The sequence below is a fragment of the Oryctolagus cuniculus genome, chromosome X (genome assembly GCF_964237555.1).
Source record: "Oryctolagus cuniculus chromosome X, mOryCun1.1, whole genome shotgun sequence".
Classification (NCBI taxonomy): Eukaryota; Metazoa; Chordata; class Mammalia; order Lagomorpha; family Leporidae; genus Oryctolagus; species Oryctolagus cuniculus.
Window position 1 is genome coordinate 56,665,824 of NC_091453.1, and position 7,743 is coordinate 56,673,566.

A 7,743-nucleotide genomic window follows, 5' to 3' on the forward strand; every position below is an offset into this window, starting at 1 on the left:
TTAATTCTGTTACATTGGTTATTAAGTTTCAATATATGAATTTCAGGAGGACACCAGCATTCAAACTATAGCAACACCTTCCTTCTCTGTGGAACTTTACTTGAAATCCAGTGCTCCTTCTCAAAACTCCTATCATATCTAGTCTTTATAATACAATTTCAGTTCTTGACATATCATTCATTTCATTTTAATTGTTTTAGGCCTGCTTCACTCATCAATTTATAATTTCCTTAAGCCAAGAGCAAGATTTTTTAATTGATTTGTACCTTCCACAATGCCTGGCCTACCTTAGGTCCTCAATATTTATTGATTACACTGTGTGTGACCTTGGGTGTTATCATTCCCTGATGATAATTTTCTCTGTATGGTATTGTATAGAGCTTTCATAAGATAGAATAAATACATACATTTCTGTGTGAAGGTAAAACTATCATGACGTAAGCTAATTCGGAAGTTTTGCTGAATAAAGAGGGTGCCAAGAATTTCTTTGATCTCTGATATGATCCAAAAATTACACTCAACAATTTGAGGTATTGTGTACACTCCATAAAACCTTGATTTCATATTTTCTTGAATGAGGTAGGTTGCCACAGTAATTCCACTGCTAAAGAAACTATGTCATGAAATTTTAATACCTTATTCAATAGTTTGGTAGATTGGGCTACTGACATTCTAGGAACTACACTTATGTCCATTAAGAATGTGATGAAATTTGAAACTACTTTTTTCCTTTTCACAACACGTAGTGATTTGAATCTGGTATACCAGAGTTGTAATAAACCATACTCATTCAAGTAGTTTTCTATTTCTGTAATCTTTGTTTCCTATCAGAAAAACACTACCTGTTTGCTCTTAGAGTTGTGCAAAGACCTCTATTAAAGAATACAATTGTAAATAAAGGTATAGTTACATTTTGCTTTCAAGATTTTCCATACATTTGCCTTAACTGTTATTCAATAAGCCATTAAAGAATCAAATCACTGGATAGGCTATTTTATATGAACCATTAATCTATATATATTAATTATTTATTAGAAAATAAATCAGTAAATGCTATTGTGTTTTCAAGTATAAATTTAGTATAAACTCAATTTGGTTCAAAATCATAATGATTCCTGGAAATCTAATTGCCTCACAATATTTCTTAGAAAACATTTGTGTCTCAAATTTGACTTATAAACAAAAGTGTGTTTCCTCTCTTGTGTAAATTCAGACCATAGACTGTTCAAGTTTGAATATTTAAGAACTTTGAATTAAACACAGTAAATTGATTCTGGATATTTGGAATGGAGGCTCATAAAAATGAAATGACTTGTTTAAGATCTCACAACCACATAGTTGCAAAGCTGGGTCTAGACTTAGTTTATTTAACTTCCTTTTCTTCATGTGCATTCTACTTTATAGGGAAATCAAGTTGAAATGATATGAAGCCCATATTTTGTTATATCTGTATATAATTATAACTCAATAGTCCTATTTTCACTCTTTGGAGTAAGACAGAATGAAATGTTTCTTATTCCGCAAGCACTTACTCCTACAGGCAAAAATTGATCTTATACTATCTTATACCTTTTTCCTACATTTTCTCTTTGAAATTCTCATCTCCGTGGTCACTATTTTATAGGCAATTTTGTTTGTTAAACTCACTCTCAATCCAAATACACATGGACATAGTGCTTTGAACGTGGACCTTCTTAATCCCTGTACCTGCTTGGTTTTGCTCTTCATCCTACAATAAACTTTGTAAGTAGATATTATTTTATAAATGTTATTTATGTACTTATTTGTGTGTGTGAGATAGTGTGAGGGAGGGAGAGAAGGAGAGAGGCAGAGAGAGAGAGAGAGAGAGAGAAAGAGAGAGAGAGAGAGAAAGAGAGAGAGAGAATCTTACATCAATTGATTCATTCTCCATATGCCTTCACCAATCAGGAATGGGTCAGGCTGAAGCTAGGAGTCAGGAACATGATCTAGTTCTCCTATATAGATGCAGAGGCCCAACTACTTGAGCCATAATGTGCTGCCTCCCAAGGTGCTCAGCAGAAAGCTGGAATTAGGAGTGGGTACCCTACTCAAAGCAAGGTATTCTGATAATGGGATTTGGGCATCTCAAGGAGCATTTTAATGGCTGTGTCAAAAGCTCACACAACAAGTATGTACTGTTCTTATTTTCTCCATTTTATATGTGAGAAGATGGAGATTCAGACATGATGAGAAATTCAGCCAGAATCATGTTGCATTAAACATGTTGAGGGGCCAGCACTGTGGCGTAGCAGGTAAAGCCACCACCTGCAGTGCTGGCATTGCATATGGGCGCCAGTTCAAGTCCTGGCTGCTCCACTTCCCATCCAGCTCTCTGCTATGGCCTGGGGAAGCAGTAGAAGATGGCCCAAGCCCTTGGGCCCCTGCACCCACACGGGAGACCCGGAAGAAGCTCCTGGCTCCTAGCTTCAGATCAGTGCAGCTCTAGCCATTGCAGCCATCTGAGGAGGGAACCAGTGGATGGAAGATTCTCTCTCTCTGCCTCTCCTTCTCTTTCTGTGTAACTCTTTCAAATAAAATAAATAAATATTTAAGAAATGTTTGATCATTGTATGTTTGTTGTTCGAACATGTACCTACAAATCTATTGACAGACTTATTTATTAAGTACCCTACTATATAACAGATACTGTTTTATCTGCAAGGAAATAAGAATTTCCTTCCCAATTTTGCATCTTCAAAGAAATTACAGTCTGGATAAGATTATATATAAATTACCAATACACAAATAGCACTTAGAGTACAATACAATATAAATGATAAATTATGGTAGAAGTTTATAAGAAGGAAGGAAATACAGAAAAAATGTAACTAGCATTTAAATATTTATTGTAATTTACCATGTGCCAGATTTATGCTGACTACAAATATACAAATCCTCACAAAACCTCAGTGATGTAAGCATTATTCACTTTATTTTTAAAGTTAGGAAACTGATAGGCTTAGAGGGAGACTGGAAGAAGAAAAGCAAAATTGTGCAAGGTATGTTTTGTTAGGCAGAGTATTAAACAGTATGACTGGAGGAAGTTCCTATTGGAGAATAGCAGGATACAAAATTATAATACACAGTAAGTAGAAGAGTTGAATTTTGAAGATGTCATTCCAAAGGCATCGGAACCAATTAATTTCAATGTCAAATACTTTAATACTTCCATGTATCTGAGCCTAATAAGTGCAAGAATCTTGCAGGACTGCTCTCAGCCATGTTCGATTTTAGAAACTAAACAATATTGCTGGGGTGATGGCAAAAGGAATAAGGAAAGAGAAGAATGTTGAGATGTCAAAAAAGAGAATTGTTTTAAATGTCTAATTGGAGAACTGAGATTATTTCTATCCAAATTCACCTTTTTCTGAAGATTATTACTCACTGAGACCTACAAACTGGTGATCTCAGAGCACACATACTTTTAAAAAATTATGTGAATAATAACCAGTAGCAGAGTTCTAGCTTGTGAATCAAATAGTAATGTAAATATGTTGATTTTATACCCTAGTGAGGCAACAAATCTGACTTCTCAATGAATTGAAATTCAAAGAGGCCAGCGCTGTGGCTCAATAGACTAATCCTCCGCCTGCAGCGCCAGCACCCTGGGTTCTAGTCCCGGTCAGGGCGCCGGATTCTGTCCCAGTTGCCCCTCTTCCAGGCCAGCTCTCTGCTGTGGCCAGGGAGTGCAGTGGAGGATGGCCCAAGTGCTTAGGCCCTGCACCCCATGGGAGACCAGGATAAGCACCTGGCTCCTGCCATCGGATCAGTGTGGTGTGCCGGCCGCAGCGCGTTGGCCATGGCGGCCATTGGAGTGTGAACCAACGGCAAAGGAAGACCTTTCTCTCTGTCTCTCTCTCTCACTGTCCACTATGCCTGTTAAAAAAAAAAAATTCAAAGAAGCAATCTATACTATAAAGGCCAGTCTTATATGCAAGCGTGAAACTATTGTCCATGTAATGGAATTTTCTGGCTGTTATATAAAAGCTTCATGCCCCCAAATTCCTGTTGTGTCAGTTTATCAGATTTCCTACCATTCCATCATTTATGGAACCGTTCCATTGTGTTAAAACACTATACCTATAATATTACCCTAATAAATTCACCCATCTTGAAGATACATCACTGATTTGTCATTAACCTGCTAATATGAATTATTTTTTAAGATTATCTAACAAGCTCTAGAGCTGTGTTCTCCAATATGATAGCCACAATCCCTCAGTCACAGTCCAGTTCAAGTGGTCAGTTGCTACTTAGGGTCAGTGACTACAATGCAGATATACAATGTTTCAGTAATTGTAAAAGTCCTCTATTAGACAGTGCTGTTCTAGTGCTAATATTTTGTGGGAAACAGAAAGTTGTGAAGAATTAGAACCTGGGGATGTACGCTGGGAACAATAGAACTGCATGGGTTTTTACTGTAAAGGATCCTAGAGCCTGTTTAGGTTTGGACGAGATAGTTTAATATACTGATAACTATTATACTCTGTTTTCTGATCATGGTCACATCCTTAGTCTATTCCGAATATTCAGAAAAAAAATCACACTGTTGCTTAATATTAGTGAACATCTTATATGTTCTAAATTTAAAGCATAGTGGTCCGTATTATGAATATATCAATATTAAGTGATTTTAGAGACCAATATTAAAAGTATTTTGCATCATTGTGGAATATAGTCTTGTGTTGTAAACACTTATAAAACATGAAATTAAACTTCTCCTTCAGTGTCATTAATAAGTCATTGCTAGTTGAAATTAATTCATAATAAATACACTGGAGTCACATTTTGTCCAGTGTTAACTTGAAACTAGGTGATAGCTGAGAGCACCACATACATATTTAAATATAGTATTTCTTTTCATGTTGTTAACTTAGCCAGCTATTAAATTTTATTTCTTGGAAGTACATGTATTTTTAACACTGGTGCATCTATATCTATCTATGTATAGAACATAATAAGCCTTCATTTATAATAAAATATAATAGATAACAGGATTATTCCTCCACCTGTAGTTTAAATTCCTTTCTTCTCTGAGGTATGTATCATCAAGCTGCATTACTCACTGTCATATTCTGCCATTATTTGCCATCTACAACCGCTGATCTTTTAGCCACTTCTGAAGATTTTCACACTTAGATCACATTGTCTTCATCTGAAATCATCATTGATAATTTCAAAGTCCATGTGGATGATCCATCTACAACCTAATTTTGCAGAATCCTCACCTCAACTCCAACAACTTTCATATTCAAGTCACCTATATATACTCGGAGCTGCTTTGGAATTTAATGTTTATTTTATTTATTTGAGAAGGAGAGAAAGAGACTGAATCTGCTGATTCATTCTCCAAATGCCCGTAACAGCCAGAGCTGCACAGTGCCAAAGCCAGGAGCTAGACACTCAATCTAACTCTTTATCCTTTCGGTATGGTAATTAAGTATGTTATAGTGACTGCTTTGTCAGCTGGGATCTTTAGTGATTATGATTAAAAAAAACTTTCATGGCCTATAGTGGACATAGGAAAATGAATGAGAAGTCAACATTCTTTGTTTTAAGTCACTGAGGTTTTAGGATTGTGTTACTGAACTAACACAGCCTATTCTAATAGATAATCCACTTTTCCAGCCCTGTTCCTGTTCTCTGCAAGTCAAGTGACATCAATTAAATGAAGTCCTAAAATAGTCTTCTTAATATTTAATACTATGGATGATAGAGTGGGTAACAAAGCAGAAAGAATGTTAATGAGTAAAAATAATATATGTAAAGGCTACCTTTTAAGAGTCATATGATAATCATAGTAATTATAATAATGACATTTCGTATTCAAATTAATTGTGTGACTGTAACTATGCTAAATTCTTCACATGTATTACATTATAGAGAAAACTTCAAAAAGTTCATGGAAAGATAGAATTAAAACAAGTCTATTTTGGTAGAAATATTTTTTGAAATCTATGCTTTTTTATAGCATGCATTTTTTTTTGACAGGCAGAGTGGACAGTGAGAGAAAGAGACAGAGAGAAAGGTCCTCCTTTTGCCGTTGGTTCACCCTCCAATGGCCGGCGCGGCCGGCACGCTGCAGCCGGCACACCGCGCTGATCCGATGGCAGGAGCCAGGTGCTTCTCCTGGTCTCCCATGGGGTGCAGGGCCCAAGCACTGGGGCCATCCTCCACTGCACTCCCTGGCCACAGCAGAGAGCTGGCCTGGAAGAAGGGCAACTGGGGCAGAATCCGGAGCCCTGACCGGGACTAGAACCCAGTGTGCCGGCGCCGCAAGGCGGAGGATTAGCCTAGTGAGCTGCGGCGCCTGCCTATAGTACGCATTTTAGATCGTTTCTTGGCCTTTTGGTCAGGATCAAGTGTAGTATCTGTTCTTATCAGTATAATAGTATGTATTTTCTATGAACTTTTGTGGCGACCCCTCATATTAATCTTCATAACAACCTTATAGGAACATTATAAATATTAAACTTTAGAAATGAAAAATACTGAGGCACATATGCCTTGCCTAAGTCAAACATAAAGACAGTTCAAATATTTAAATTAAGAATCAGGCTTCATGTTTCTAAAACAGGCGGAAAAACCCTCAAGGATTGTGGAGTATTATGTACATTACTTAATCTAACCAATTTTGTGTTCAAAGATTAGGCTTTATGCATAAAAGATGGAAAAATTAAATGCAAAACCAGTCTATTCAAGGACATTCAGATTCATTACATAATTATCCTTGAAACTGCATAGCAGCTCTTAAGAAAAGTTTCCTTCTAATAGTTAGGAAAGAGCCCAAGTATATGTGCAAGCTCAGCATTTTAATGGTGTTCCTTTAAAAAAACAGTTTTTGCAAAACATTACATTATGTAGACAAATTCTTATGACTGTGTTATAAGTGATTTTTAAATTTACAAAGTATCACATCCAATCTGCTTACCATATAAACATTTTAATATGACCAATATCATTTTTATTCTTACAGTACATAACTTGCTGATCTAACATGGAAGATTCTTTTAATGTGTCAACAAATTCATAAAGTGCAGCTACAGTAATTTTAGAAATGCCATTAGCTCATTTCAGACCCTGATTATTATTGTGACAGTTTGAATTTTATGTTGTAAGCAATAGAAAACCATTGAAAAATAGAGACCTAAACTAACATAGCGACACTTTGGATATGAGTGGACAGGTTTGACACGTGTTGGGAAGTAGAACTGATAAGACCTAGGACACAGAACAGGAGACTGAGTTGAAGGAAGAAGATGTACGTGTTCTTTCCTAGGCACAATAACCCTGAATATAACAGCACTGTAGGAATCTGGAGGCAACCAAAGAATATCATGGAAACATTTGGTATATAGAAGCACATACAGTGCCTGGGGCTCATGACACAAGGTGGAGGTAAAATACTTGAAGGGAAGCAGATAGCTGTTTTGAAAAGTTTTCACAGGGTCAGCTCTATTGTTATAGAGGAACTTGTTCATCAGAAGACAGGTTTTACTATATCGATGTGACACAATTCATGGTAAAAACAGGAAATTCCTCTCAATTTCTTGCACCTGTCAGCTGTTAAATGTCCCTTTCACATTTACTGTCCTTCCTAGGCTACCATTTCTTTAATTTCTCTGTCAGCCTCGGATAGATAGTTAAATGATTGGATTTCTTAATGGCCATCATCTATCTAGTCTCCCCATTCCCCTCACATATTTCTAGTCTCTGCTGCAT

At 36.5% G+C, this 7,743-nt stretch overlaps 1 pseudogene; it reads left to right on the top strand.

The window, feature by feature from the left end:
• The first annotated feature begins 6,353 nt into the window (after positions 1 to 6,353).
• LOC127485080 (U2 spliceosomal RNA) lies at positions 6,354 to 6,473 on the top strand (annotated as a pseudogene).
• The last annotated feature ends 1,270 nt before the right edge of the window (positions 6,474 to 7,743 follow it).